This window comes from Panthera pardus, unplaced genomic scaffold (genome assembly GCF_024362965.1).
Source record: "Panthera pardus isolate Hobbes unplaced genomic scaffold, ASM2436296v1 HiC_scaffold_2, whole genome shotgun sequence".
Taxonomy (NCBI): domain Eukaryota; kingdom Metazoa; phylum Chordata; class Mammalia; order Carnivora; family Felidae; genus Panthera; species Panthera pardus.
The window spans coordinates 146,060,225-146,072,246 of record NW_026526765.1 but is presented as its reverse complement, the minus strand read 5'-3'; the positions used below and the strand labels follow the sequence as shown (position 1 = coordinate 146,072,246).

The 12,022-nt window shown below is 41.0% G+C and overlaps 1 pseudogene; it reads right to left on the bottom strand.

Moving 5' to 3' along the window:
- Nucleotides 1-2,792: 2,792 nt before the first annotated feature.
- On the bottom strand, nt 2,793-6,421 carry LOC109278993 (5-hydroxytryptamine receptor 3C-like; annotated as a pseudogene).
- Between the last annotated feature and the right edge of the window lie 5,601 nt (nt 6,422-12,022).

Genomic DNA, 12,022 nt, shown 5'->3' with positions numbered 1-12,022 from the left:
GAGAATTATTTTCCCTTCTCCTAATTTTGGTCCTCCAGATCACAGTCCTACCTGTCTACACACTTTCAAAAATATCCTCACATCCATCACTTATATCCTGTAATTACTGATAAACCAAGTACCAATTGAGATTTAGATTCCCTATCATTTTGTTCTACTAACGTCATAAAATTCTCTTTTCCCCTTATTTTAAAGTTTCACCTTACAGATTTTTTTTTGAAATTTATTGTCAAATTGGTTTCCATACAACACCCAGTGCTCATCCCAAAAGGTGCCCTCCTCAATACCCACCACCCACCCTCTCCCTCCCACCCCCCATCAACCTTCAGTTTGTTCTCAGTTTTTAAGAGTCTCTTATGCTTTGGCTCTCTCCCACTCTAACCTCTTTTTTTCCCCCTTCCCCTCCCCCATGGGTTTCTGTTAAGTTTCTCAGGATCCACATAAGTGTGAAAACATATGGTATCTGTCTTTCTCTGTATGGCTTATTTCACTTAGCATCACACTCTCCAGTTCCATCCATGTTGCTACAAAGGGCCATATTTCATTCTTTCTCATTGCCACGTAGTACTCCATTGTGTATATAAGCCACAATTTCTTTATCCATTCATCAATTGATGGACATTTAACCTCTTTCCACAATTTGGCTATTGTTGAGAGTGCTGCTATAAACATTGGGGTTCAAGTGCCCCTATGCATCAGTACTCCTGTATCCCTTGGGTAAATTCCTAGCAGTGCTACTGCTGGGTCATAGGGTAGGTCTATTTTTAATTTTTTGAGGAACCTCCACACTGTTTTCCAGAGAGGCTGCACCAGTTTGCATTCCCACCAACAGTACAAGAGGGTTCCTGTTTCTCCACATCCTCTCCAGCATCTATAGTCTCCTGATTGGTTCATTTTGGCCACTCTGACTGGCGTGAGGTGATATCTGAGTGTGGTTTTGATTTGTATTTCCCTGATGAGGAGCGACGTTGAGCATCTTTTCATGTGCCTGTTGGCCATCTGGATGTCTTCTTTAAAGAAGTGTCTATTCATGTTTTCTGCCCATTTCTTCACTGGATTATTTGTTTTTCGGGTGTGGAGTTTGGTGAGCTCTTTATAGATTTTGGATACTAGCCCTTTGTCCGATATGTCATTTGCAAATATCTTTTCCCATTCTGCTGGTTGCCTTTTAGTTTTGTTGATTGTTTCCTTTGCTGTGCAGAAGCTTTTTATCTTCATGAGGTCCCAGTAGTTCATTTTTGCTTTTAATTCCCTTGCCTTTGGGGATGTGTTAAGTAATAAATTGCTACGACTGGGGTCAGAGAGGTCTTTTCCTGCTTTCTCCTCTAGGGTTTTGATGGTTTCCTGTCTCACATTCAGGTCCTTTATCCATTTTGAGTTTATTTTTGTGAATGGTGTGAGAAAGTGATCTAGTTTCAATCTTCTGCATGTTGCTGTCCAGTTCTCCCAGCACCATTTATTAAAGAGACTGTCTTTTTCCCTTTGGATGTTCTTTCCTCTTTGTCAAAGATGAGTTGGCCATACTTTTGTGGGTCTAGTTCTGGGGTTTCTATTCTATTCCACTGGTCTATGTGTCTGTTTTGGTGCCAATACCGTGCTGTCTTGATGATTACAGCTTTTGTCAGGTGACAATTTAACTCTGCTTCTTAAAGCTAAGGCTAAGCAAATAATGTATTGGAAGAGTGTGAAGGAGTTGAAGCACTGGGCTTTACATAGAAGGAAACAATTAGCTCCAAAAGGTCTTGCAAATATGAACTACTCTATGGCCTTGCCCAGTCACTTCCAATGCAGTAAATCATCTGCAACCATCTTGCTGTCTGGAGTAGGGTGGGGGTAGAGGAATATTCTATTTATCCTCTCAAAATTAAAAATGGAGGCTAGGAAAGGACCAGGAAATGACAACCATCACCTGGCTTAGCTTGGTCATGTGCCCACTCATTGGCTAAGGAAGGATGCCCTCATCAATGGTCCCATTAGACTTTATTCAGCAGGGAGAAAGGCCCTTCCCTAAAAGGAATTTTGGATGCTAATGCTTAAAGGAAGGATGGGTATTGGGAAGCCTCAAACAACAAATGTTCTCACTACATAACATGTTGATTTGAAACTCTCCTTTTGGTTTGTGCAGTGTGTGTGCGTGTGCATGCACGTGTGTTCTGTCTTGTATACAGAAACCAAATGATTTGTATATAGGTATAACCATTTAAATGAAAGCATCAGTCTGGTCCAAATGTATCACTGAAAAACCAACTGGAACTTCAGATTTAAGAGAGAAACTATATTCTAGAAAGAGAAAGAACTGGGAGCCAGGACAACTATATCCCAGTTGTTTCTCCGAATAGGATAGTAACTAGATATGGGATCTGGTCAAGTCATTTAATCTATTTGAATCTCAGTTTCCTTAACTGTGGAATAAAATCATTAAACTACATTCCGTCTAAGTGCTTTCCTGCTCTAAATTCTGTAATTTTTTTTTTTTCTGGCAGAGTGATTTATTGGGACAAGTAAGGAAGCAGAGGAGGTGGGACTGCTATGCAGAAGACATAAAGGGGCTGTAGAACTACATGAGGGGAGTGCAGGAAGCCAACAGAATGCAGATACAAGAGGAAAATGTCTAGAGTTGGGTTGAGACTGCATTGAGGTTGGGCTGCATTGAGGTGCATGGAATGCAAAAGGGAACTGGTTATCTTTGGGCTATGACAGTCAATACTCAACAAGGGGCAAAGACCTAGCTGGTCTCTGGAAACCACAAGCAGCTCTGGGTTGGGGTCTGCAGGAGCAAATAGACATCATGCCTAGATGTTCCAGAGGATGATGACTGTGACCACGGAGGTGGCCATGAAAAGCAGGTAGAGGCGGAAGAGCAAGGTGTCCATCATGTGGCTGAACTACACCCACAGACTGACCAAGTGTGGTTTCTGAATCTCTTCTTTCTGCTGGGCCCTTGATGACCCAGGACACCCATTTAACTGCCTATCTGGGACTTTGCATCTTCCCCACTAACTCCACAGGCTCCTTCACACCAAGTGGCGGGCCGGGGGGGTGGGTGCCCAAGGATTTATTTCTCTTCAGGGGTGCAGTGGGGCAGCACTTTGTTGGGCAGGTGCAGTAAAAAGGCAGAGAATGGAGCCACCGAGGCATGGGTGGGGGCTGGGTGGTGGCCAGGTGCAGCAGGTAGGTGATAAAGGTGGTCTCCAGCAGGCTGATCACCATCAGGGACAGACATAGGGCAAAGTAAACACTGATGAGGGAGGTACCATTGGTGGGAAGTAAGTCATTCATCAAGAGCAGGAAGACATTGTAGCCCAGCAGAAGGGTTATCTTGAATGGGGCATGATTCCCAATTTCTGCTGGCAGCTAGAAGCTGAGGGCAACCAGAAAGCCACTGGGTACCAGAAGTTTATGATATAGAGTCTGGGCCTCCACCTGATGGCCACATAGAATATATAATTCTAAGGATATCAGACGTGCAAATGTTATCTGTCCTTGTGTTAAGAACAGTAGATAACAAGAAGACAATACATAGAGACGTACATAGGCACACTAGGTTGCTGGGAAAAATACAGGAAGCCCAGTTAAATTTGAATTTGAGGTATCAACAAGTAATTGTAGACCTAGCACAAGCTATCACACATAATAAATATTATTTGTTACTTATCTCAAATTCAAATTTAAGTGAGCGTTTTGTATTTTTACTTGTCAAATCTGGCTACCATAAGATAGAGAGACTCACACACAGGAAAAGAATCAGTTTGTGGGAAGAACTGGAAGGAGGTACTTGGACTAGAATTATTTATGCAATTCCTCCTTTAAAAAAAAGTTTACTTATTTATTTTGGGAGAGAGAGAGAGGCAGCACAAGTGGGGGAGGATCAGAGATGGGGGCAGAGAGAGAGAGAATCCCAAGCAAGCTCCACTCTGTCAGTGCAGAGCCTGATGCAGGGCTCGAATCCACATACCGTGAGATCCTGACCCGAGCTGAAATCAAGAGACAGACGCTTAACCGACTGAGCCACCCAGGTGCTCCTATGGAACACCTTCTTAATTGAACGTTTATAAGCTTCAGTATAGTTTTTACTTGAACTCAAGGGGTTTTCTAAATGAAATAAAATCCTTTCCCTTTATTTTAAGACTATCTTGTTCTGCTCTCTTAAGAAATCATGATTTAAAAAAAAGAGAAGAAATTGTGATTTTTTAGTTCAAGCAAATCTTTCTCATTGACCTTCATGAATGAATTTGCTGATTGTGCTATCCTATACAAGTGCATGTTAGGTCTTCACCTGGGGCATAGATGTATTTTTCTAAGCAGCTTTAGTGGGTTGCTGGCTGAATGAGTATTTTGCCTTGGTGAGAGACAAGGTTGACTCTATCAATAAAACACATTGGCTTTCTTAATCTCTTTTGTTTTGTGCTCTTGTGCCTATTAACTGACATGATGATCTCAGAAGCTGCTTATCCTTCATCACCTTGGCTTTGATGGATATGTTACGTAATAAGTCCAGACCTTCAGCACTGAGTAATCACTTCCTGCTTATGAAGGTTCAGTAACTACATAGCAGTGATTCTGTTGATATATGGGTCCTTTTTCTTTGGTGCTTACTACATGTACCAAAATGACAGAATATCTTTATTCTGTCTTTGTAATTTACCACTGTTTGTTTTAACTTTGACATATAATGCATGGAAGCTAAATCTGAACATGGGCTTCCCATTTGTAAGTCAGATTCTAGGTGCTTTGAGGGCATGCGTGCTTTTATGGACAAAATTCAACTCATCCTTGACAAGAGTACATTCTCTTTCGGTATGGTTCTATGGTAAGTACAGATGGTAATCTCTCAACAGTCTATGGCTTTGCTGTCAGAAAAGTCAGAGCCATAGTATAGAATGAGGAAATGATTGGCTCCTGACATAAAAAAGGGAATACACGTAAGAAAAGTTGCTTGATTGTATTGGAATTCAGTTGGAAGAGTACATGAACTTGGGGACAGTGATGTGGAGATTTTTTTGAATATTCTAAAACAGAATTTGTTAGTGGTTCGGTAAACAAATCAAAGATTCCACAATTCCTTCCCTAAATTTGTTTCTGAAAATCATGGCTGGGAGAAAATGCTGAGCCGTAGGTTCATATGTTTCCTAAACATATTAAGTAGATTTCTTGCTTCTCTCAACTTGTCGATCCATGAAGTGCTTTTAGTATGTCTTCTCGAGAGTTCTAATGTTTTTTCTGCTCATGCATTGAATACAGTGTATTTAAGGCTATTTTTAAACTCTAACCCTGAAGTTTAATAAGCCTTCAGTTTCTGCTCTTACCATCTTAGTTTATATTTTATTTTTCTCCCATCTGTTTGTCTGGACATTCCATGTAGGACTAGAAGGAGGGGACACAAGAACCTTATTTCTTACCCATCAGAAAGGTGTGTTGTTTCGTGTCCGACATAATGATCTCAGGCTGTGGGTTTCCCTCCAAAGAATGTCATGCTCTAATAGAATTGTTTCTTGATATTTCCCCTCTTTTACCCCCCACTGTTCCTCATCAGAACTTATTTATTCCCGTGAGCCCTATTCAATCCAAGCCTTAATAAGTAGCTGGTTAAAAGTTTGTTCTCAACTCAATCCATTTCTTTCTGTCTACGCAGACCTCTCCCTTCTTCTGCCTGCTTTACCTCTCACTTGGGGTACTGAAGTAGGCCTCCAGCAGTCTTTCCATGGCCACCATCCCTCCTTCACACCCTCACCCCAAAAGGCATACCCAATGACCATGTTGAACCCCCATGCGAACACTTCTTTTCTGTCTCTCCAACAGGAAATGCCTGATTTTCCAACATTTCTTTGACTCATGGGTGAGGAACCCAGTGAGATAACAGAGTTGGTTCAAAGGATATGAGACACAGATGTGTCATTGAAGATCAGTAGAAAAATAAAAGCAAAGAAAACTGAAGTAAATGCTAAGCGAGATACAATATGGGTAAAACACCACAGAGAAATAAAACCATAGCCTTTGGGAATATTTGCTCGCCCTGGCAAAAATCCATTTGTCAGTTCTCTGCAAATTTATCTCTCTGTTTACAGAATGTAAAATGCCTGGGGTTTAGTCAGTGGTAAGTGGAAAGTGAGTTACGATCCCTGAGAATTGGATGATTTTTAGGCAAGCATGTTGGATAATGGACTAGTTGTACTGAAAAGCTGGCATAGTTATCTTCTGGCTTTACCTCCTTTACTATCAAGACTCCTCTCCTAATGCTTCCCTTTGGTCACCAGGGTCTCACTACACTCACCTCCTTTCCACGTCTTTAGCTTTTGTATTCACTGTTCCCTGTGCCTGAAATATTGGATAGACTCATTCTTCAGACCAAACCTCTCAGAGGTCCTGTTTGCAATGTTCTAGGTAAATCTCTCTCCCTCACCTGATTCATTCTGTAGGTCATCCTCCTGTTCCTTTTATTCCTCAGCCTGAATAGATATTTGTCTGCATGTATATGTAGATGCAGGTTTCTCTTCACTAACATATAAGCTACATGAGGCCAGAGACCTCATCTGTCTTGTTCATTACTATGTTTCTCTTGCCAGGAACAATGGCTACTCATGATAGATGCTTGATAATTATGTGTTAAATGAATGAATGTCTAAAGACTTGTCAGAATGTACTTTCTTTAAAAAATTTTTTTTTTAATGTTTATTTTTGAGAGAGAGAGAGAGAGAATGAGTGGAGGAGGGGCACAGAGCAAGGAAGACAAAGAATTCCAAGCAGGCTCCAGGCTATGAGCTGTCAGCACAGCGCCCGATGCAGGGCTTGAACTCATGAACAGGGAGATTATGACCTGAGCTGAAGTCAGACGCTTAACTGACCAAGCTACCCAGGCGCCTTCAGAATGTGCTTTCTAAGGATTTCAGATTTTATTCGCATTTCACCTGGACAAAGGCTGTCGTGTGTTCTTCTAAGGAAGGCATATCAGCATGAGATAAACTGGCAAGTTTGAAAGTCAGAGTCCCTTTTCAGGTTATCATGCTGCGAACCGGAAATCCTTCTTGTAAATACATCTCCAAAGGTCCAAACTGACCATCAAAACAAGCTGTCCTTCATTATATATAAGACCTCATATGGAAATGCCCATTTTCACAGCAGCTTTTAGCCCTTGTTAAAGATCCAGGTTTCTGTCCTCCACCCCTCTCAGAAGATCCCCATGCCATAGTTTGGAAGCCAGAATCTTCATTTTTAAATAGCATCCGGAGATTCTGACCTTGTTGGTCTATGGACCACAGGTTGAAAGACACTGGTCTAGGAAATCCAAGTATCCAGCTGGCTGCCTGAGTATTTGCATGCTACTTCAAAGTTGGCCAAATGCAACCCTGGGAAAGCCTGCTTTGGGAGTCTGACTCCCAAGCACAAGGTCTTAAAGTAATTAGTCACATGTTCTGAGCAGGATCAATAAAATGTGCGGAATTATTTAGACAAAGATAAAAGGTTTGCATAGTCTGCACAACTTAGCTAAAAGCTGTGCTAGCAATAAGCTGGTAACTATTAAAATGAATGAGTTTTAAAGTTTGTGGCTGCTTAAGAGACTTTGCTTATGTTCTGCAGATTTTTTTCCCCATTGATTTTAGTATCCAATTTGAAGATTTCCAGGCGCTTCTCTAATACATTTTGATAAAACATGAAAAGTTTCTTCTTTGTGCTGTTCACATCTTGTTTCACCCCAGTTCATAGGGACAGAGAGCCCAGAATAATTCACCCAGCTTTAGCGAGAATCTGGGTGATCCCTGTGACTTTCTTGCTGGAGGAGCCCACAGGGAAAAGACACCCCATACTCCCCTCCCTGCCACCCAGACTGTGTGATGTCTCAGCTGGCATAATAGGCAAAAATAAAGTAATGCATAACCTTGATCAAAGGAGACTTTATTTTCAATCAGTAGTATCCAATATAAAAAAAGAGGAGGCAAGAGAAAAAGGATCCATTTTATCTCTCTTATAAATACTGGGTGTAGACCAACCTGGAGTTGGAAAAGGGGACACGGGGTGTTCAGAGGGAAGTGAGAAGTCACAAAGGACAGCCTATGAGCATCTCCTACCTCTGAGAAGCTCGTTTCCTTTTTAGCCAGCAAAAGTCCTAGCTCATCATTTCTTTTTTTTTTTTAATTTTTAAATATATTATTTATTTTTGAGAGAGAAAGAGAGGGACAGAGCGAGAAGGAGAGGGGCAGAGAGAGGGAGACACAGAATCTGAAGTAGGCTCCAGCCTCTGAACTGTCAGCACACAGCCCAGTGCAGGGATCAAACCCACAAAGCATGAGATCATGACCTGAGCCGAAGCTGGTTGCTTAACCGACTGAGCCACCCTGGCGCCCCTCTAGCTTGCCATTTCTGATTCTCTAACTACTTCTTTTCTTTTTTTAATGTTTTATTTTTGAGAGAGTGCAAGTTGGGGAGGGGCAGAGAGAGAGGGGGACAGACTGGGGGCAGAGCGAAGTGGGCTCTGTGCTGACAACACTGAGCCTGATGTGGGGCTCGAACTCAGCCCCACATGACCTGAGCTGAAGCTCATCATGACCTGAGCTGAAGGTTATAGTTATAGTTACAGAGCTATATAGAGCTATATAGAGCTCTATAGTTATAGAGCTAGCTACTTCTATAAACTGATATTGGAGCAGCTGTTTTGGTCAGTCAACTAGTCTACTGAAGCAAACAACCACTCTGGCTAATTTTGATTCACTGAATTGCCTAATGTTTCACCAAATTTGGATAAATCTGGTGGCTGTCTTGTGCCTTGAGGACAAATTTTGAGAAAGGAGCAAATTGCATGGCATAGTTGAAATAGGACTAGACCGGGATTTGGGACACATAGATTGTTATCCTCCTTTAATACTGACTAGATCTGTGTTTTCAACTGTCAGCTCGTCTCACTGGGCCTGAATTTTCTCATCTGCACAATTACTGCTGAATGCAACTGTACAGTTCACAAACAGTTTTCATATGTATTATCTTATTTGACAGACATAAAAATTCCAAAAGGAACCATGACACATATAATTATTATTCCCCATGTTATAGATGGCAAAGCTGAGGTCCTGATTCTGGTCATGACTGAGCAATTCCTATCAAACCACCTCTTCGAATAAAAATTACACACTCTATGCAAATGTTAAAAAAAAACAACTACCCAAACTAGACCATTTCCTCAAATAGGCTCGTTATGGAAGGGGATTGACACTTGGAAGAGAGAAACAGCATCAGAGGATTTTCACATATTTTTATGACTTTTAGCCTGAAGTCAGAGCCCAGACTGAATCAGAGAGGAGTAGCTAACACTAGCAGAGAAGCTATAGTTTTACTGGCTTGAAGACAGGGGATAGACTCCAGTATAACCAAAGGAACTCTAAAGAGAAAGTGGGAGAAGGAGAGCTCCAAATTCTGTGTAGGGAGTCCACCCTAATATCAGGCTGATCCCTGAATTATGCATGTGTGAGGCAGACTTCAAGCACTCCAGCTAAAGCTAAAAGAACTGAACTAGAATTTCAGCTGGTGCTAGTTGCAGAGGAGACAGAGTTTGCAGACTGAAATCAGCCTAGTTGACTGCCTGATTAAACAAACAAGCAATCAGAAAAAAAAAAAGTTGATAATCTTCAGAAGAATATAACAGAAGTCAGTCTTTATCACACGTCCTGACAATGTCCAAGACATAATCCTAAATTACTTGACACACAGGAAACAGGCAGTGTTATCCATGGCAAACAGGGATCTTATAAGTAAAGAAAGTAGATGCTGTGGTAATATAATTCATGGAATGTTTAGAAGCTAGTGAAAGCCAGTGACAAACCTTGAAATTTGATTTTCTAAGTCCCATTTTATTTCCACCTCTATAAATCTATTCCATCTCTAAACTTTCTAAGCCAGTGTGATATATTTTATCCAATTTAACAAAAATATCTTACTTTGACGAAGGTTAGTCAGAAAAGAGTAGTAATCATGGGACTCCTGGGTGACTCAGTTGGTTGAGTGCCAACTTTGGCTCAGGTCATGATCTCACAGTTTGTGAATTCAGTCTCTGTGTTGCACTCTGTGCTAACAGCTCAGAGCCTGGAGCCTGCTTCGGATTCTGTGTCTCCCTCTCTCTCTCTCTCTGCTTGCACTCTGTCTCTCTCTCTCTCTCAAAAATAAGTGAACATTAAAACAATTAAAATGAGTAGTAGTCATTAAGACTGTTATTGTAAAGGAAGGTTTCAAAATACTCATTTCCTCTCTTACATCCTCTCCAAATTCAAATTCTGTTAGTTGCCTAGTCATGTGTCCTCATTTACTTTGCTACCTGAAGTCCAGTTTGGTTCAGGCTGAAATATCAGTCAGCCGAACACTTACTTTCCTAGCCGCCAATGCAGCTGTGGGTACTCTTGTAGCCAAGTTTCAGCAGTGACAATTAGTAAACTGGCTATTTCTGAAACTTTTTTTGACATAACTCCCCACCTTTAATTCTTGTATTAAAACTAGACATTACAGGGTGCCTGGATGGCTCAGTTGGTTAAGTGTCTGACTCTTGATTTCAGCTCAGGTCATAATTTCAAAGTTTGTAGGATCGAGCCCTGCATTGGGCTCTGTGCTGAGAGTGTGGAGCCTGCTTGGGGTTCTTTCTCCCTTTCTTTCCGCACTTCCTCTGCTCACTTGCATGCATGCTCTCCTTCTCTCTCAAAATAAGTAAATATTAAAAAAATAGACATTACATCTAGTCTGCAAGGGGAGGAATCCTACAACCATGAAGTGAAATACTTGGGTACAGTCAAAATATAAAAGATTCTGAATTTCTGACTTCATTTCTCAGCAATTGGATTAATACTAGTAATTGTCTTTCTCTAGACTGTTGTATGAGGGAAGCAAAACTCTATTTCATCAACTGTTAATCAAAAATTCTGTTGGGGCACCTGGGTGGCTCATTCGGTTAAACATCCTAACTCCTGATTTTGGCTCAGGTCATGATCTCGCAGTTTGTGAGTGCGAGCCCCACGTTGGGCTCTACACTGTTAGTGCTTGGGATTCTCTCTGTCTCCCTCTCTCTCTGAAAATAAATAAATAAACTTAAAAAAATTCTGCTACTTGCAACCAAATATAATTCCAATTAACAACTTCATGAGAGAGGAAAAACACAAGTTTGATGTCCTACTTCAGTCCCTGAGAGTCACATTCCCTTTGCACTATGTACATTATAAAGCATCATCTGTTCTAAGATGAGCCATAGCATTTCACAGGCAGCACCAGAAACACTACATTAAATATACATAGGGTTTATAAGACCTGTATCTATTTCAGCAATGTTAAAATGTGTGTGTGGCGGGAGTGGTGAACACGGAGTGTTACTTAAACCAAGATGAGTTACCACCACATACTTCTGAGAATGGCTAAAATAATAATTTAAAAAGCCCCAAGCCAGTAATACTTATTGCTGGCAATAAGTATGCAGAACAAATTTTAAGTATGAAGAACAACAGGAACTATCATTCATACCTGGTGGGAATGAAAAAAGGTACAGCTAGTTTGGAATGCAGTCTTGCAGATTTGTATAAAGCTAACCATTGTCTTACCATATAATCTCACGGTTGTATTCCTATGTTTTGACTCAGCTGGTTGAAAATATGTGTACCCAAAACCCGCATATGTTTTGGGAAGCGTTTTTCATAATCACCAACATAATCACCAGTAGCATTATTCATAATCACCAAAAACTGGAAGCAGCTGGGATATCCTTCAATAGGTGAAGAGGTAACCTGTGGTATGTCCATACAATGGGATCCTATCCAGTGATAAAAAAGAATGAGCTATTAGCCCACATAAAAGCATAGATGAATATTAAATGCATATTGCTAAGCAAAAGGAGCCAATCTGAAAAGGCTACATACATTTATAGAACTTTATGTCACAAAGGAAACTTTCCTATCTATTAATTGAAAACAAAATTAGGAGTTGATCGATCCCAGGATGGTATGCAGAATGTGTCAGAAGAAGTGTATGAAATAACCTGACTCATGAAGGCGGTGGGGGAGGG